Source organism: Centroberyx gerrardi, chromosome 23 (genome assembly GCF_048128805.1).
Source record: "Centroberyx gerrardi isolate f3 chromosome 23, fCenGer3.hap1.cur.20231027, whole genome shotgun sequence".
Lineage (NCBI taxonomy): Eukaryota > Metazoa > Chordata > Actinopteri > Beryciformes > Berycidae > Centroberyx > Centroberyx gerrardi.
In genome coordinates, this window is record NC_136019.1 from 16032871 (window position 1) to 16052854 (window position 19984).

Below are 19984 nucleotides of genomic sequence, written 5' to 3' on the forward strand. Positions count from 1 at the left end.
TATTCATGCATACCAGCACACACACACACACACACACACACACAGACACACACACACACACACACACATGCACAGTTTTAGTGCATCTTCCAAGCCATCCTGATCACAGACCGTAAAAGGACAATAACATTAAACAGCCATCTTTCTCGGGCCTGACGCTTAAACCACACATAATAAACACACACTAATTGCTTCATTCTAATGGGAACTGAAGGTTGCCTTTTAGTCTGGTTGTGAGAGCAAGGAGAAATAGATTAGTTAGGGGTTACAGCCATTAGAGGGAAAGGGGCTAGCACTGGTAAATGAGAGCAAGTAATAGCTTTTGGGGAGTTTGCTGCTCAAGAGTTGAGAAGTAGAAAATGCGGTGCTGTCATTGAAAAGTAATGTCACTGCACATTAAAAGGTTAGTGTTAGAGCCATTTCTGCCTTCAATTACTTCTCCTTTTTATTCAGCATTATCTAATTAGTCGGTGTGATGGCCCTTGACTAGAAATGCTTCATTAGAATGTACCATAGCAGAATCCTCCATTGTTGTCTTCCTTGTTAGCGCATTCACTAAATGCAACAGTCTATTCCTGCTGCATGGCCACTAGACACCTGAGAGTAATTGTTAGAAAATGCAGGAATTGTTTTTGTTTTCTTAAGGTACAAGGAATAAAAATCAGAAGGTACAAGGAATAAAACTAAAAAAAAAAAATAGTAATAATAATAATAAAAATAAACATACTAGAGGGTAAAAACAAGATATAATGAGGAAAAGGATAAGAGATATCAAGAAACAAGAAGTGATTTAAAAGATGACACTGTTTCTTCAGTCGTTCCTGAATGCAGGGGCTCTGATGGTAAAAGCCCAGTCACTTTTGGTTTGGCAACCATTTAACAGATGCAATTCTTGTGTAACGCCAGTTTTTCCACAACATTTCAGGAAGAAAAGCATCTGTAGCCAGCTGATATTGTATTCCCAACTAACCTGGCCAATAGCTTGGCTACTTGTACAGAAAACAAATCAATTCTGCAACAAATTTTTATTTCACCGAATATTGGTACAGATTCTTAATGAACACCGGCTTCCTCCCCTCCAACCAATCAAAACACAGCCTGGGGCGTTTCGGCCAATGGGGGATCCACAAAGGGACATGGAGATGATGAGGTTACCATAGCAACGGCATGAAGGCCACAGGTGTCTATTCCTGAGAAAGAGACAGCAATAGAGAGGGAGAGAACAAGAGTCTCTTGGGTTTACGAGGTCTCGCCTATAAAGCTATAAAACAACCACCTGGGGATTTAAGCGTGTGTGTGTGTGTGTGTGTGTGTAGGTGTGTGTGTGTGTGTGTGTGTGTGTGTGTGTGTGTGTGTGTGTACGCACACACAAATACATGTGTGTGTTTTGGGCATGCTCACACAAGCAAGAGGTTAAAAACAGGTCCTTGGATCTGTTGCCTCGACACTACCTTTGTTGTCATGACAACAGAGCGCTGTGAAGGTTCCAAGGTAGGAGAGAGACAGAAAGTGAAAGAGAGAGAGAGAGAAAGAGAGAGAGAGAGAGAGAGAGAGAGAGAGAACAGATGCCAGAGAGGGGACGATAAGATGGAAGAAAAGGAGGAAGAAGGTAGGGCAGGAGGCAGGAGATTGATGGAGCAGGGACGGAGGGATGTGGGAAGGAGAGATTGGGGAGGAGGAGAAGCTGGCCAGCCTTAACGGTCTCGCTCGCTCGGCCCAACAAAGAGACAGAAGAATAGGAGGGGAGGGAGGGTGAGATAATGGGGCAGAAAGGAAAGGCATGGGACGAACGCACCAATAATTTTTCACTATCAATGCCTATTCCCAGTGCTCACCGTTTTGTATCAACTGATAGTGAATGCCTGTCCATTTACGTTTTTACAGAATACAAACGCTCAGGAAATAAAAAATAAATACTGTAGGAGAGTAGAAACGAAGGGTGGGAGAATGGCTGTGAGGTGTACAGTGAAGGAGAGAGGTGGATCTGAAGGAAAGGGAGGGAAGGGAGGAGGGGTTAATCGGTCGTGACTGTGAACGGTCTCTTGGGTTCACCTTCTTTTCTGCTTGTCTCTGCAGGGACCACAGCTAGAGAGCGAGACAGAGAGAGAGAAAGAAAGAGGTCAAAGGTCGCCGCTGCCTCTCAATCTGCTCATGAAATAAAAATAACTGCACGCCCAAAGGCAAAAATGGCCTTGAGAATGTAAACACACTTGATGAATTGACTATTAAAGGTGCTACTTGTAGCATGTTAACATCAATAAATCATTGTCACATTAATTATGACACAGTTTAATTACTGTAAACAAATAATACCATCGGCGAGAAGATTGGCAGTAATTTTGCGCCACCAGGTCAGATTCCACAAGAAATCTGCTGGATTGCTTTATGGCACAAAACAGGAAGGGGGCGCTGTTCTTCCAGAGCAAACGGAGCTAAATTTCAAGAGTTTTTCGCAATGGCAGATGGTGGAAGGAGTCACCTCCAACGTCTTTATCCTCTTCAGTAAAGCTAAAGAGAAAACGGCACAGCGGGGTTTATGGAACATGTGGTTTTAATATAGTTCTACAAACGTACCACAATTCATTTGACAAGGAGCCATGCCATGATGAGAAAGGCTGCAACCACATAAAAGCAGCTCCTCTATTGCTGCATGGAGGGTAATTGGCAATTCAAGTACTCGCTTATTGTATTACTAATGAATGACTAATCTTTTTATATTCAGACGTATTATCGCTAGGGTAAAATTGGCCACTTCTATCATCCGTGATGTTAATACCTCTGTGCTAATCTATTTTTCTTTGTACTTCCCCCTGAGTAAGGTGCAAAAGGCAGAACAGAGGGGAGAAAGAGAGGCTCAATGGGAAATACATCCATAAGATTGACTGACAAACGTAATCACATACACCGATTTTTTCATGGTGCTGTATTGTGAATTTCCTGATAAAAAAAAAATGATGTGAGAGTAATGAATTATTACTCTTTTATGAATCTATTGTAAATTGCTTGATTGAGAAGGATGCATAAGGTGTCATAGAGGAAAAGGAGATGGGTGATGTTAGAAAGGCAGAAAGGTGGAAAGGGAAGAAAGAAGGAACTCTGTTGTTAAGAGGTTGGAGGAGGGAGGGATGGGAGGAGAAGCCCCAGGCCAGAGAGACCGCTCCACTGAGGTACAGCACCCTGCCTTTGGATTGTGGACTGGATTATTACTCTGTGCTCTGTGTGCTTAACCTGTGCCCGACAGACTGGTTTACTGATTGAGTGGACGCCCCCGGAAACTGACCTGCTACAGAGTGAATTGACGACGGATTGGATCGCGGACTCACGGATTTGTAAGCCAGGCAATTCCCCTCCTATCCCTCCGTCTCTCTCGCTCCCTGCCCTCTGTGTGTCCTCTCTCTGCCCCGCCGACTGGACGAGAACCCTTTGTTTCCCTTAGCTTCCCTTCGGCCCAACTTCCTTTCACCCACGTTATTAATACCAGACTTTCTGTTTAACACCTGAAACCTGTGTCTCAGTGCTTTTCCCCCAAGAATTATAGAGCGTCTCTCCAGAGCCGAGTGCCGCAAAGGACAGAAGATGCAACCTGGACGTCACCTTTCATTCTTTTCATACTGCACATGTAGTCCTGGGTTATCTTGAGCCCCAGAATCATAGTTAGCCTCAGCCTAAGTTAGAGCTTTTTCACATTTTACCAGTTAGTCTGAGAGTTCCTGTTATTCCATTTGTAGTTCTGCTTACTTAAACCCCCAAACCCAAAACTGTGGTGAAGCCTGACACCTAATGGTTAAAAGCATGCTACTGAAGTGGCCAGGTGCCAGGTTTTTTACCATTAGGTGTCACGCTTCAGCACAGATTTGGGTTTGGGGTTTAGTTACTCTTTAGTTTGGGACAGAGCCATTGGTAGAGTTTGGTCTGGTTTGGTCTGGTGGCAATATCATCCATAACATTGCCACTGTAACATGCTAAACAAGTAACTGGTATCACTGTTTACCTGCTGTAACAAGATTGTGCAGCTGATACCCCTTTCTCAGTGGACTAGGGACCTGGGTAAAATGCGGGTCGACTGTCAGTGTGATCCACCTGGGTAAGTCGACCCCCCGAAATGCCCCTGATCCAGTTAAGGGTTAACACCCAGGTCATACTTTGCTCTTCTTGGTGTGAAAGTTTAATGTTTAACCTGTGTTGCTGCGGAGCGTCACATCATCCACCATGTTGAACACAGAGAAAACATGCCTTCCTTTGACAGTATGACAGCCAACAGGACATTCCCATGTATGAGACTCGGGGTCTATGATGATCTTCCTAGGTTCTTCATTGAATTATTGTATAAAGCACACCTACAGTCTTCAAAGATTTATTCATTTAATGGAGAGAAGGAACATAGAAGCATATATGCACCTCTCTCAAAGGGAATCACTGTAACAAAGCTTATATGCACAAGGCCAAACACTTGCTGTAGACAAAGCAACACCTTATGATCACACTGCTGTTCCAGGAAAAGAACAATATCTGTACAGACCATCTGTTGTGATCTGGAGCTTAAAACCTTCAGTAACATAGGAGAGACAGGATGAGCACAGTTCCTGATATCATATCAACATCTGTTAAGCGTCAAAATGTTTGCTGGGCTCAGGCTGTGTTCATGAAAGGAGTGGCCTTCACAACAGAGATAGAGAACCCTATGTCTACCTGTTAGGGTTAGGGTTTTTTGCTCCCTACATTAGAATGGATGAGTTTAAATGCTAAGTGGAAAGCCGAATGTAATCCAAGAATAGAGAGAACAGAGAGAGAGCTGCATCGTCCTTATCACCTTGTTTTTCCAGCGCTGTTCGGAGAAACAGAGGGAAGCGGCGGCTAACGGTCTGAGGAGAGATGAAAAGAGTGACAGAACCTGAGCGTAGAGGATTATGTGTGTGTGTGTGTGTGTGTGTGTGTGAGGTTGGTGTGAATTTCATGTGTCGTTAACAGACGGACGATTGGCATCCCAGAGGCGACAGATGAAAGGTTGAAAAACTTTCTTTTGATCTCTCCTATCCCACCCTCTTGCACTCTCTTGCTCTGCTTCTCTGCTCTCTCTTTCCTCTTCTTCCTCTCCCTCTCTGCTGTCCTGTCTCTCTCAGTCTTTTTCAATGTCTCTCTCTCCCTCTCTCTGCCTCTCCCTTTAAAATTCTCATAACACTCTCTTCCCTTCTTCACCGCATCGTCTCCCTGATGCAGCTCTTGTTACCAATCACCCATGCCTTCATTTGCTCTCTCTCTCTCTCTCTCTCTCTCTCCCTCTTTCTCCATTACTCTCGACCCCCACATCCTTCTCTCCATCACTGAAGTATTCCCTGTGGTCACCGATGGCTTGTCATGGAGTGCCATTAGTCACACACACACACACACACACACACACACCCTTGATCTCTGACCTTGTTCTCTTCTCCAGCTAACATCAGTGGCTCTCCATGTAGCGAAGCCACAAAGCTCGTATATCCTCCATCGATCGCCACTCCCATCTCATCCCTCTTTTCTTTCTCTACCTCCTCCTCTTCATCACCTTTTTTCCCCTCCTAATCTCTCCTTGTCCCTTTGGAAACCGTTTACATTTGCATTGTAGGCATTTAGCTGGCACTCTAATCCAGAGTGAATTACTGTACAAGTGAGTAGGTAGGAGTTCAATGTCTATGGACATATACAATAGGCCATTATGGGGATCAAACCCATGACCTTCTGGTAACTAGACAGCATCTTTAGCCTAACTAGGCCACCCTGCTTCCCAATAGACAAGACATACAGTATATCTATACAGAAAAGTGGAAAACCAAAAAGCCAAAGGGGCAACCAAACCAGTTGCAAGCACACGACACACACACACACACACACACACACACACAAACACAAACACTCCATCTCTGTTGTTGAGAGTGACCTTTTTGAAGGACACAGAATATGTAATGGTTTACTGCAATCTTGCAGTTTGCAAAAGACGTTCCCACAAGTGTACATGCACACAAACTTCTTCGGTCATGAGAGGAGACTCTTTCTCTGTGGGAGGAAGGTCTCCTTTGTCCATATCCAAGAGAAGTGTGTATGCTGATGAAGCTGTGCTGGCTATTGGTTCCCATATATTGAGGCTCTCAAATCCACAAGCAGGTTTGGAGACGAGACCAACAGCAGACTGAGATGAAAGGTCACAGTCGAGCTCAGCGGTCACTCCAGAGAAACTAGAGGCTTCAGCATAAAGGTACTGCTCCTTATTCAGGACCTTCACAAACATGCAGTTGATGTTTTCATGGCGATCGTCATTAAGGGCATTGAGTCGAGCGACTATTTGCATTGATGCTGAAAGAAATGCAATGGCAACATCTTAATAATCAAATAACCATAAGGCCACCTGATGTAGCTTCATTCAAGGTCAACATGCTTCATCACAGCTTCATCTTATGCCTTTCATCATAGTTTTGTTTCAACAACAAATCTAACTGTCAATTTACAATGTAAATCAAACTAAGGAAGAACTGGACACAAATGAAAATCCTTCAACACAAACAACTAGTCTATCCTGACTCTCTGTGTTTGTCTGTTCAGCAAAATCCTCTGTACTAATCTTTTCCTGTTAAATAATAAAATTATAAATGCATGTGGCTCACCAAGATGGAAATCACTCTCCATGTTTTCCTTTCTAAAAGGTAGATATTGTTGATGTTTCTCCAAATGAATGCAACGTGTGTTTTCTGTCTCAATGTGCAGGTGAACACCGATCAGAGATGAAACTGTGAGTCTGTTTGTGTTCAGGTCAATCGCTCCTTTATGACTCTGACATTCTAAATTCTATCAACTCTGCAGCATTCTGTCCAGCTGCATTATGATTCATCAGATGAAGATCAGGCTCCAGTAAACTTTGATGACAGATGTCCCACTTTGTACATGGTTCATAAACTACACATGATTAAAAAACACATAACTGAATATTTGGAATTTGTATTAAGATACCATATTTTTTATGCGGAAAAATCTATTTAATTGCTAATTCCTATTGCACTTTCACTGTTTTAAGCCACAAGTTAGCTCACTCTAATCTTACTACTACCTACTACTATTACTACTATATATTACTATTACCTATTATTACTATCATATCTGAGGGGATACTTTAGGAAAATAAAAATAAAAGTTTTTCATCTTCAATTCAGCTTTTCAGGTGTATAATTTCTTTTTTCCAGAACAACCTGTCCACCCATGTAGTTAATAGAAACATGGGTAGCACTTTACAATGGCCTTTTTCCAGTGCAACAACCTTTAAGAACCGATAACATTTAGTCCACCCTAATTACATTTTTGTACCCTGTAATAATTTTTTAAGTATGCAGTAATTATGAAAATAGTTACACCATAACTACCTTATAAATCTCTCATAATTACAAAATTACTCCTTAATTCCCGGACTTCTTGTTTTGCTACCCTGTAACTACAGCATTGTTATTTTATTAGTACCCCGTAATTACAAACTAGTTTCACAGTAATTAGTGGGCTGTAAAATAAAGCGTTACCAAAAAGACAGTTAACCCTGGTTCTCGACCAGTAATTAGTATTTCCTGTGGACAGTTGTTTTTCCTTACTATCCAAATATTAAGTATTGTTATTTACATCCTCAATTTGAACCAGATGCACCATCAGGAAAACTGCAGTCTGCTCAACTCATCTGATCATTTTGGGAAGCAGCATTGACTATATACACCACAAAAGACACTGAGTCGGCTACCAAGGCACTTGACCTCAAGACGTCAGACAATATGGACATACACACAAACACACACACACACACACACACACAAACACTCCATCTCTGTTGTTGAGAGTGACCTTTTTGAAGGACACAGAATATGTAATGGTTTACTGCAATCTTGCAGTTTGCAAAAGACGTTCCCACAAGTGTACACACACACAAACACACACATGTGCACACACACGTGCACACACACTGCCCAGCACTGATTATATTCTGTCCATGTTTGAGGCTAATCTCATTGAAATCACCTGCTTAACCTTTTGCTGACTCCCTATCGCTCATTGAGAGTGTGTGTGTACAGGTATATGCGCATGTTTTTGTGTTTGCTTGTGCCTGTGTTTGTGTGTGTGTGTGTGTGTGTGTCAATGTGTATGTGTATCAATGTGTATGTGTATGTGTGTGTATGCTGAAGCTATCTTTCATTGTGAAAAAGAATAAGAATCTGCTGTTGGTCAGTTTGCCTCCATTAACTTTTCTAATCGACCAAAAAATGTGCCAAAAATGTGCAGATTGCCCTCACAATGCAATCTTAGTGAATCAGGACACCGGCATTTATTTAACTTTTACGCTAAGTCAAGCCCTGTATTCCCCTAACCCTAAGACTGATGCTGCAGCTTGATGCCAATTCTTGTAACTCTCACTGTGAGACCACTAATCCATCCTCACTTACCCTCCAGAGTGAGGAGAGGCAGCCTGGATGAGAAGGGGTAAAGCTGGGTCAAAAACCCCAGAGACAGGCTGCTGTTCTGGGCTTAGTGCAGGGTCAGTCCTGGCTCTGTCTGGAGCAGACAGGACATGACTGTGGGCCGCCCTGGACAGACACGATCACACTGATTGGGTTGAGAGACAGTGCTGATGCTGCGTTCAAGGGACGTTAGAAAGTCAGAAATTCTGACACCCTACTAGGAAAAAATGCTATGGGATGGCCCTTCAAATCTGAATTCCAAGTAGGAAACTAGGGCAAGATTTCTCAACCAGTTATCTGATGTCCCTGTAAACGCTACTCAGCATTACTTAACAGGTTTATAATCCTCAAAATACACCAAAGTATTGATTTTCAGTGCTGCATGACCTTAAATCTAACAAAACACCTTTGTGGTAACTGGTTAAACCTATGCATTTGAAATATAATGCACTTACAGCTGCTAATAGTCTATTCTAACTAATGTTGCCGAATATCATTGGCTTAACATTAGTGGTTGCATGGGGAACAGTATTTTATGCTGGGCAAAGAAACTCTCATGTCCATGTTTGGACCACTGGAAAGCATGGAGTTTGGAATTATGACCTACCAGCAGGGGAATTTCCAACTTCCGACTTTGCATGGAACGCAGCATTGGCTCTAATGAGAGGCAGGCCAGAGACAGAGGGCTGAGTGAGAGCTGGGGAATGGCGTTAGAGAAGCAGAGCAGAGGCTAACGATTTGCTCTGTCAGTGGCAGCACAACCCACACTCTGTTACTGACACAGGAAGAGATGCACAAAGACAGGAAGCAAGCAGACACACACACACACACACACACACAGGGTTGATCGTTAGGGCTTAGCCTCCATAATGATCTCTTGTCTTCATGTGATGCTGGTGGTTAATTGCTTGGCGGCTGGAGGGAAGCAGGAAGGTAGCAGAGTATCGACCAACTCCAGACAGCAGCGTCACTCATCTCAACAACATGCAAATCAGACTCTCGGGAGGCAAAGGTTGGAGCGTCGCAGGATTAAAATGTGTCCCCAAGCCGTCGGGGAGAAATCATTATCGATGGCTACTGATATATAAATCTACGTTATGATGTTTGTTGGTCAGTGCCTTTTCAAATCCCTTAAGCTAGCTAGCCAAATTACTAGATTGGTCTGCGCAGGAGAATACAAAATCAGGTTTGGGTCTGAACAAAATGTAAAGTCACAATGAAACAGCATTTTGAGAGCATCTTTCTTCCTCAACTTCACGCAGTTCCTGGTGAAACAGGATGTTGGGGCGGGACATAATGCAGAGAGGGATAATTCAAAAATGTAATGCAATGGGATATCAGTTAGGGAGAGAAAGGCAGTTTTATATGACGGAAGAGGCAGAGGGGTGGGACTGTTCAAAAATCTGTGATGGTTTTATTGGTTGGAATTTATATTTATGCCTACTGGTAAGCCATGAAGTTATCACTAAACATACACAGTTTTCCAGAAGAAAAGGTAATGGGATTTTGATATAAAAATACAAGAAAATGAAAATATTGTAATTTTTTTTTTTTTGTGATTTATTGTAGAATATGGAGAATTAGCTAACAAGGTGAAAAAGTTTTTTTTTTTTATTTCATTGTGACTGTAATATGAGCGTGTGGGTTGCTAAAAAAAAAACTGATGTAAATCGCATAGCTCCAGCTGAGTTTGGGTGAGGGACATAAGAATATTTATTGCTTTTAGGGTTAGGGTTAGGGTTAGGGTTTGCATTTATGGCTTTGTAATGTTGGCAATTTAGGAAGTTAAGCTTCTTCTGCTGTTGCACTGATTGCAACAGTCATGGATGAGAGCATCAGCTAAATGCCCACTTTGTAAAATGTAATGCGAGTGCAGATCAGATCTTTGGTTTGTAATGGGAGGGGCGGGAGTTGTTTCTCATCTTATTCTCTTCTGGCTTCTCATTCTTATCAGGGAAACGCTGTAAACCTCAGCGATAAAACGGCCATCAGATTCCTCCAGTTATCTTGTCTCGTTTACCTCTCTGAAGGTTTTGGGTAGAGAATGTGTTCTTTCAGGCAGGAACATTGTACTCATGGCACCTCCAGGGATTTGAATTGCATTGCAAAAACAATGCAAAAGATAAAAAAGTAAGAGAGAAAATGCCATAGATCGTTAGATGGTTGCTTCGTCTTCAGCCAGGCTGCAGACTATTTATTTATTTATTTCCATTTGACTTTTTATTTCAAGTCAGAGTGAGGAAGAGAAGATGCTGATGTAACACACAGTCTTATGGGAAAAGAACGCCCCAACCTCCCTGTCAAGCTTTCACCGAAAACTGCTGTTTACACAACTTGAGATCAAACAGCTGACATCAGCTCAGTAAAAAAAACAGTATTTTAAGATCAAGGACTTCATATCAAGGCCAAATAAAATGGGCAGATATTTTTAAATAGAACATAGACAGTTTAGACTGAGCAAAGTCTATAATCCTCGCAGCTTAGGCAACATAGGTTTTATTGAATCATTTCAAGGATAAACAGTGAATCTTCATATCAAATCTGCAGTCCAGCCTCTCTATTTTAAGTTGTCCTACAGCTTCATTTGATAGAGACAGAAAATATGAGAGGCTGATAGATGGATTGGGAGGAGAATGACCTGCAACAAACGGATGAGTCACACAATATTGCACATGCTGTGTGTCTGTCTGGGTTGGATTGAACCTGTGACTCCCCTGTTGGAGGAATATCTGCCTAACCAGCAGGAAACCTTGCCAAGTCTTTTTAATGTCAAAGCAAATGCATCCTCCTGATAATACGGATCACAGCATGTAGTTTTCATTCAGGCTTATAAACAGTTAATAGGATTAGATGGAACCACCACATAATATTTAACCAGACACATTTACTATGAAAGAACGCTTGTTTGTTTACAGCCATGACCTGTGTAGTTGTAAGTGTAGTGTGTGTGTGAGTGTGTGTGGTAGTGTAGTAACTCTGGTTCATTTTGCCTGCTGAGATTTCTGTACAGTCTGGGGAATTGAATTGACAACCATATGCTTGCTTCTCTGACTTTAAGGCTATTCCCTCATTATAAACACATATGGTAATATGCTAAAGTGACTTCAAGTGACTCCAAGTTGATGAAAAAACAACTTGTGATAGATTTTTTTTTCCTCACACAGAAACAGTAACACCAATGAAGAGTTTAAAGGATATAAACTCAAACCATTTTTGACCTGGACCTTATTTTCCCGTCTTTCTCCATCATACTGACCGAGCCTTATCAAAATCTTATCAATTTCTTCACAGAGTTACTTGTCTCCATCTCTGTCTTGCATGCTAATAAAGTTCTATAAGGCCAATGGACTTAAAAAATCAACCTCAAAAGCACCTAAGCATGTCTTTGTCAACACACTGATTGCTTACTCTGTACCAGTTTTGATGTTACCTTGGCCATTGCTTTAGCACTGCCTGTCTGCATGTGCCACTGTGTCAAGTGGGTTGATTTTTGGAGTGTTCATTGGCCCTATTGGACTGAAGAATCGACAGAATCAATTGGTATCATGGGGGAAAAAAATTGAAAATAGGGTCCATTATACTTTAAGTAGTTGGCTGACAAATGGTATTACAGATTTGGATCATAAAGATATTAAATGATGACCTCCAGATAATATATTTTTTCCCAAAATGCATGTGTAGCGTTTTGCAAATGGGGGGCTTGGAGCCAGAGGGACTTAAGTAGGTTCTGGCAAACAAAATAGTGGACCTAACTTTGATTCACTGTTGTAAAAATCTTTTAATAATGAAAACATCATCACATAAACACAAAAAATAGATACTTACACGACTAAATTGATCTCATAAAGAGCTTGTACTTCATATATATATATATATATATATATAATTTTCACCCAAAATGCCTGCTTGCCTAGCTTGTCCATGCAGCCATATGAGCAACACACAGCAGCTGTGTCACGGCCTGCAGCACAATATTCTCTGCTGCTGAGTCGCCACCTGCTGTAACAAGACATCAGTCATTCACTGCCTCCGTGTTGTCTGTTCTCTTCTCCTCTCATGTCATATATCAATTTGATTTGATTCGGTTTGGTTGTCCCTATTTCTGCAGGTGTCAAAAAAAAAAAAAAAAGAGAGAGAGAGAGAGAGAGAGAGGAGGATATCTGATTTAGAATCCCTGTCCATGCTGACCTAACCGGATCATATTCACCGTGGCTGCAGGCTGAATCACCACCTACCAGCATTGAGTCTGATACTGGCCAATGGAATATGAGCTTCACTACATCTACTGCAACATACACACACTGACTCACTTTATGCCACACTGGGGATCACACACACACGCACACACACGCACACAATTACTTCAGAAAATCGATAGCGTGAGCCCAATTTATGGTGCTTTCTCAAACGTTATAAATCGATATGCTGCATGTGGTGTGTGTGTGTGTGTCTGTGTGTGCGTGTGTGTGTGTGTGTGTGATCCCTGGGGAGGTATAAAGTAGCCAGTCGTGTGCCTAAGTCTGCATGTCATTTCACTTTGTGATAAATTGCCATGGCTCCTTGCCCAGCTTCTGAATTTTACACATTTTCTATTCTATTCTATTCTATTCTATTCTATTCTATTCTATTCTATTCTATTCTATTCTAGCTCTGTGAAGAAGTTCTTATTTTTTTATATCTATCACACAGAAAAAAGAAAAAAAAATTTGTTCCATCTATTTTCAGTTAACTGTTTATAATGTAAGCAATCTATGAATCTAAGCTTATTCTACTGTTGCATTTATGCTAAACTGGTCTAGATAAAAGAGTCCAAAATGTAGGAGAACACTGAATTTGAAATGACAGAAGAGCCAAACATTTCTCTTCTCATATGCTAAAAACTGCTTGGATGTTCTACTTTTTTTCTGCATTTGAATGAGCACAGAGACCCAAAAATATCATCCAGAAAGCATCGTGCTGAGATCAAAAATTTCCCACAATGCTCCGGCACAGTGAGCGATGCTGAAGTTAACCACATGCAGCCAGATGTAAGGCAGCATTCAAAATGTTTCTGTATCTGCTTATGTGGTTCATCATGGAAGACACATTTCTAATCGCAGCTTGGGATTTTAGTTCTACAAACGTTTCTCAGAGGCAGAGCTCATGTGGAGGCAGAAGTTGGCTATTGGCAAACTTTAATGACCAAGAAGATATATTGATATATATCAAAATTCTATACAAAAAATGTGACACTGCGTATCGTGGGGCAGAAAAATGAATCGTGATATTAGCTCCATTTTATTCTGCTGTAGTAATCACAAATTTTCACAAGCTCTCCATGGAAATTATATTATTGTCACTTTGTAATGACATTTTTAAATAGTTGTTTACATTCTGGCGAGCCAATGGCATCGCTAGAAAGATTTGTGGTTCATAAATAAACATAATTCTGCACAGTCAGACTTTGTTGTCACTGAACTTTTATTTATTACATCGTATCGTGGTTGCACTGAATCGTGAACCCCATTAGAGGTTCACAGAGACAGAAAAAGAGAAGGAGGGATGAGGGAAGATGGAGGTTAACAGGGTGGAGAGCGTGAAGTGAGGAAGAGTGAATTGAGAGAGCGGATTACCGGAATGGAACGGTGGCCACGAAGGAGAGTGGAGCTGCACTCATCACCCAGAGGGCTCTCCATCTCCATCGGATCCTTCCATCTGTTCACCCCCTCCCTCCCTCCCTTTCTTTCTTTCTCTTTTCTCTCACTCTTTATCTCCCATGCTCTCTCTAATGGACTGTGAAGAAGAAGAGCCTCTTGGAATGATACTCACGCTTGAGAAGTCACTGCTAATTAAGCTGCCGGTGTGTGTGTGTGTGTGTGTGTGTGTGTGTGTTTCTGTGTCTCTTGTATTTTTATAGTTATGAGGACCAAAGGTGGGAGTTTTTTACCTTTTATTTTGAGTCACATTGCTTTACCACACTATACATGGCTCTAGCTATATGCTCCGCCATCCCCATGCAGCAATTGTTCACCTGCTATACAAATGTTTACAGGGTATTTCAGTCCCGTATTGTCTTTCCAAATGCAAATTGAGAGGTGCATTCAGGTGCTCCCTGCTTGCTCGACTGGTTAGACAAATGTTTTGGCCTGTTTTCCATCACCACTGTTGCCACTTGCCTTCTCAATTGCAAATCGATCAGGAGGCGCACAGACGGAAAGTTCACTTTAATGTGGTGTGCTGCATAGCTTACATCTGCAAGAGGATAGAGAGCCATAAGAAAACTACACTATGTTGCTTTCACCTGCTCAATTCCACAAAGTCCAGCTGAGTGTGGCTGTATTAGCAAGACGTTACTATTCTGTGTCTACCATAGATGTACAATACAGAATCTAATGTTGGAAAAACAGTAGAAACACTGGTTGGAAAGCTATGCATAATTGATTCAGTAATATAAGTAAATGGCCAATATCAGAATAGGGACCAACCATATCCTGTTTTGCTAATGTAGGCTACATTAGCTCAAAGTTACTATTCTGTGCCTATAACTTAGCCTATAGGCCTACGTGTGCTATAGTGAATGTAGGATAGGATCAGTAGCAAGTTCAGTTCCACTGCTGAATACTAGCTGTCCCCGAGCACCTGTTAGTGTCAGGGATGAGGGAATGAATGTAGTCAATGAAGGTCCTTACAAGTGGAGTAATAAACATGTGTGTGTGTGTCTGTGAGTGTGTGTACGCATGTGCAGTGTAGGCATGATGCCTTGAATTGAAACGTACAGTAGCTTTTAAATGTGCAAGGAAGAGGCATTTTTACATCTTTAATTATAGTATATGTCCTCACAGTCAAGAAAAAAAACTGCTGAACAAGTATCAGGTCGCAGTGCAATCCCAGCAGACGCTCAAGTGGAACAAAACCAGCACATCCTGAAGAAGGCTGTGGCTCTAAATACATTTTAAATGACCAAATAACAGTGTGATTTAAATTGGCAAAACAATCGACAAGGGAATGACCACCAGCACTGGATTCAGTCTGTTGCCGATCACTGATGTATTTGTCCAATTTAACCAACCCGTGTATGTGTGGGTGGGTGTGGGTGTGTGTGTGTGCCCCCTAGCTCACATTTCACAACATCAGAGAGAGAGAGAGAGAGAGAGAGAGAGGTAGGAAAAGAACAAAAAGAAAAATGTCCATCTCCATGGAAACAGAAGGAAATGATTGCTCATTTTTGTCATCAAGTCGCTGGAATGATTTGCACGGTAAACAGAATGAGGTCCTGTGGGCAGCATGTGCAGCTTGGAAAACAACCTGTTTCTCCCTCACTCCTCTCCTCTCCTCTCCTCTCCTCTCCTTTCCTCTGCTCTCCTCTCTTCTCCTCTCCTCTGCTCTCCTCTCCCCTCCTATCCTCTCCTCTACTCAACCTGTTTTGCTAAATTGCATCCCAGAGCGTACTGCCTTTGAACCTAAATTTATCTTAATCTCCTTTTTGTCACAGTGCAGAAAATAATTAGTTTTTTTTACAGTAGAAGCCCTCTATGCCCTCTCTTATCAGTGTGTGTGTGTTTTCTGTGTGTTTCATGTGCGTCTTGGTGTGTATTTAGCTCTTATATCCAGGCTGTCTTCTGAGTCTTAGTAATTCTGTGTTTACACAACTACTGAATGACATTATGGGGACGATAATCCCAGATGGGCTGTAATTTCAGCACCTCATTTGTGATGTTATCAGGGTCACAAGCTTCATTTGCTTTAGCGATTTGGAGTTTTCCAGCCAATTCAGTAATTGGATATTTCAGTGAGTTTGGGGTGTTTGCTGTCAAGTGATTCAATGGTTACCATAAGTTTTGGTTGTCGTCTTGGTATTCATTTAGATCTGCTGTCTAGATACTCCTTTAGAAAAACATAATTGAAAATGTTCCATAAACTGGCTTCATTCTGCAGTGTTTTCGAAACCACCTCCTCAACATTCTCTTTCTCTTTCTTTTTCTTTTGTTTTAAAGTTAGTTTGTGTTCTTTTTGAAGTTTAAAGTACTTACAGTAAGAGTGTAATTCTGTATTATTCTGTTCTCTATGGTTTTGATTTGACACTGATGGTAATTCTTTCCTCATCATTTTGCAATTACTGTCAAACCATGTTCTACCTGTACAGTGTTTTCTCTTTCTTTCTAAATTAGCAATGCAATATCCCTATTGTCTAATGAACTCAACACTGTGTTCCAGGGTGAATTCTAGAAAGTTATATTTTTTCCCCACTGCGTTATTCTGGCACGGCAGGCTTTTCCATTATGTTTTGTTTTATATTCAGTAACACCAGAAGCCTGAACATACTGTATATGACACTGGATGACTTTGAAGACATGCTGGTAAGGATGTTGCCTCCTCTCTACACAATCAGAATACACCTGCTCATTGCTCCAGTGGAAAACCAAAGTATTGATTCTGTACCATACCCAAAGTAGGCCCAGATACATCATGATACTTGTGCAATGGACTCAGTTAAATTATTGTTTGGGCTAATCTTTTAAAGTTATATTACCAAATACTTGTATAGAGTATGGCCTAAAGCAGTTGACATTTCCATTGTAGGCATTGACCTGATGCTCTTATTCAAAAGCACAAGCATCAAAGTACCTTGCAACAGCAGGATTCTACACTTTATTTTGTATGGGAGACTCTAGTTACAAGGCGCCTCTAACCTTGGAAAGTGTTTGTTACGTGGAGATGCTGGGGATTGAACCCAGGACCTCATACATGCGAAGCATGCGCTCTACCACTGAGCTACATTCCCACATTATTCCCTTGCACATCATCCCCTCCACCCCCTCTCCAGAAGAGAGCAAAGTGTATTTAAATATCTGCAACCAACTGGCTGTTTGATGAAGCCTGTTTAATCCAATGTATTTATTATTGCTGTAAGACAAGATATGAATGTAATGAAATGTGTCTGAAGCCTCTTTAGAAATATATTGATCTGGCTTCGGTCAGACAACGGGAATTAAACTGTAATGATGTTTAACAGAGTAATGTGGGGATGTAGCTCAGTGGTAGAGCGCATGCTTAGCATGTATGAGGTCCTGGGTTCAATCCCCAGCATCTCCACTTCTTGTGATTGTGTGATCATGACAAACACTTTGCAAGGTCACTGGAGCCTTCCAACTAAAGTCACCCACACAAAACAACGTGTAGGATCTTGCCACTGGATTGTGCTTTGATACTCATTGGTTTGGATAAGAGCATCAGGTCAATGCCTCCAATGGAAATGTCAGCTGCTCTAGACCAAAGGGCTGCGCGGTATCTGTGATGTCTGCAATCCTCCCAGGTGATAAGGTACAAGCCTGAGGGCTGACAGCACTTCCTCCTCCCCTTTGTCTTCATGCTCTTATCAAGGTTATTTCTTCTCAGAGAAATACACACAAACTCTGCTGGAACCTATCTAAATAAGTGTTTGTTTTTCTCTCTTTCATTGTCTTGCAGAAAGACACCCTGTTACACAACATTCATAAATCAGAGTTTAAAAAATTCACTTACATAAAAAATGAGCAGTTCATGTTTTATACGGTGCAGATTTTTGTGTAATTTGAAGTGGGCGAGTGTAGCGCAGTCAAACTAGAGAAAATCTTCATTAGTAAATGTTCAGAACCTGAAGCCACAGTGCAGCTTCTCTCTTGTGTCCCTACTTTCCCCACTTCTTTTAATAAATTACTTTGGCCTCCTATTTGTGCATTCTTTTGTTCCTTTGTTCATGTGTCATGCTTTTTGCCTTGCACAGTTCTTAGGGGAGTAACAGTATGAATTGCTTAGGTGACAGCAGATCCAGAGTCCTGCATGAGGGAAATCCAGTGTGCGCTCGTACACCAGGCAATACGGTAGAAGTCCAACAAGCAAATGGACCATCAACCAACTGTCCAGCGATTCTCTTGGTGCTGCAGCACTTTGGTGTAAACAGGTGGAAATGTTCTTGTATTTCTTGTATAGGATTTGCAGCCTTGTTGTTTGGACTCTGTTTCATTTGGATGCTCTTCTGCTTCTACTTGCCTTCAGAATAAAAGGTCGCCATGGCCCAAGTTGTATCCCTAGGTTTAAGTATTCACTTACACAACACACCAGTAACATATTACATGTAATGCACACAGGCACATATACCGTGTGTCTCAACCCTCTGAATGCATGTTACTCTCTGTTGTGTTTGCATTCAGTGACCTTTGGCCTGTTCAGTGTTAGTTCAGTGTGTCTGGAATGTCTGGTGCTGGAAAATAAATACATTGGGCTGTAGGGTGAAAAAGGACACACACACACACACAAATGTACACAAACTGGAGTACTAACACTGGAGAAATCGTATTCATAGTTCTTGGACATAAATACTGAGCACCGCATGTAAAGTAGAACCAACAACAGCTATGATGGGCCATAAAACAATGTGCAGCCTTAATATTCTGTGATGTGTGTGCGTGTGTGTGTGTGCGTGTGTGTGTGTGTGACTGTGCATGTGTGTGCAGCATTTGTTTCCGCTGACTGTCTTAACAAAACCAAGACATTAGGTCAAACTGTAATCTTCCATCGTTCACCTGCATCTCTTCCTCTCATTACAGCCCCTCTGTCGGTGTGTGTGTGTGTGTGTGTGTGTGTGTGTGTGTGTGTGTGTGTGTAGCCAACTGTAGCTCTCTCTCCCATTTCTCCAGCTTCACAGTCAGTGATTGATGGAATGAGCCAAGGACCAGAGTCAGACGGAGGGAGGCAGATGTATTTATTGAAGCAGATAAAAAATGGATGGAGGGAGAGGAGAGAGAGATAGAGAGAGAGAGAGAGAGAGAGAGAGAGAGAGAGAGAGGGAGCTTTTTACGAGGCAACAGGAGGTAACAGTAACATGGAGAGGAGGGTGGGAGGAGGGGAGGTGAGCGAGAGAGAGAGAGAGAGAGAGAGAGAGAGAGAGAGCTGTCAGTGTTCTTGAATGGCACAGCAATTCCCACCTGCAAGAACAAGCCTTTTTAATCCCCGCTGCACTGGCTGAGATGGAGTGGAAAGATTCACATGTTGATGCGTTCTGGCATGCTGTTATCGCCTTCACTTGCTGCACTTTGAGCCTGCTAATGGACGCGCACCACCAGTCATGCACGTGCACACACAAGCACATAAACACACACACAAACACTCAGACGCACACACTTCTCTGAACTCAACATTCCTCTGTTCTTCAAGTGAAATCACAGCAGAAGCATTATCGCTCTTCTATAGGCAGCTTAACGACTTTGTTCAAATTGATGATAACATTGTTTTTCTGTTATTCAAGTCATTCAATTAGTTAATTGTCACTCAAAAACTGGGGAAAGGAGGCTATAGGGGCCAGATGCGCATGTGCACGCCCACCCACACAGACACACACACACACATGCATATACACACACTTCTCTCTGCACTCATCATGTGTCAGTGTTCAAGTGCGACTGAAATCAAAGCAAAAGCAAGATCCTTCTAAGTCTCAAAATTGCTGTGAACAAAAAGTCATCAGTGAAACAACTTCTACCATTCAAAAACTGGGGGAAAAGGAGGCT

General features: G+C 41.8%; 2 non-coding genes across 2 annotated transcripts; one reads left to right on the plus strand and one right to left on the minus strand.

Annotated features, from left to right (window-relative positions):
• Nucleotides 1-17148: 17148 nt before the first annotated feature.
• Nucleotides 17149-17220, minus strand: trnaa-cgc (transfer RNA alanine (anticodon CGC)). Its single transcript has one exon. It is a non-coding gene; the product is annotated as a tRNA-Ala (tRNA).
• Nucleotides 17221-17459: 239 nt separating this feature from the next.
• Nucleotides 17460-17531, plus strand: trnaa-agc (transfer RNA alanine (anticodon AGC)). Its single transcript has one exon. It is a non-coding gene; the product is annotated as a tRNA-Ala (tRNA).
• The last annotated feature ends 2453 nt before the right edge of the window (nt 17532-19984 follow it).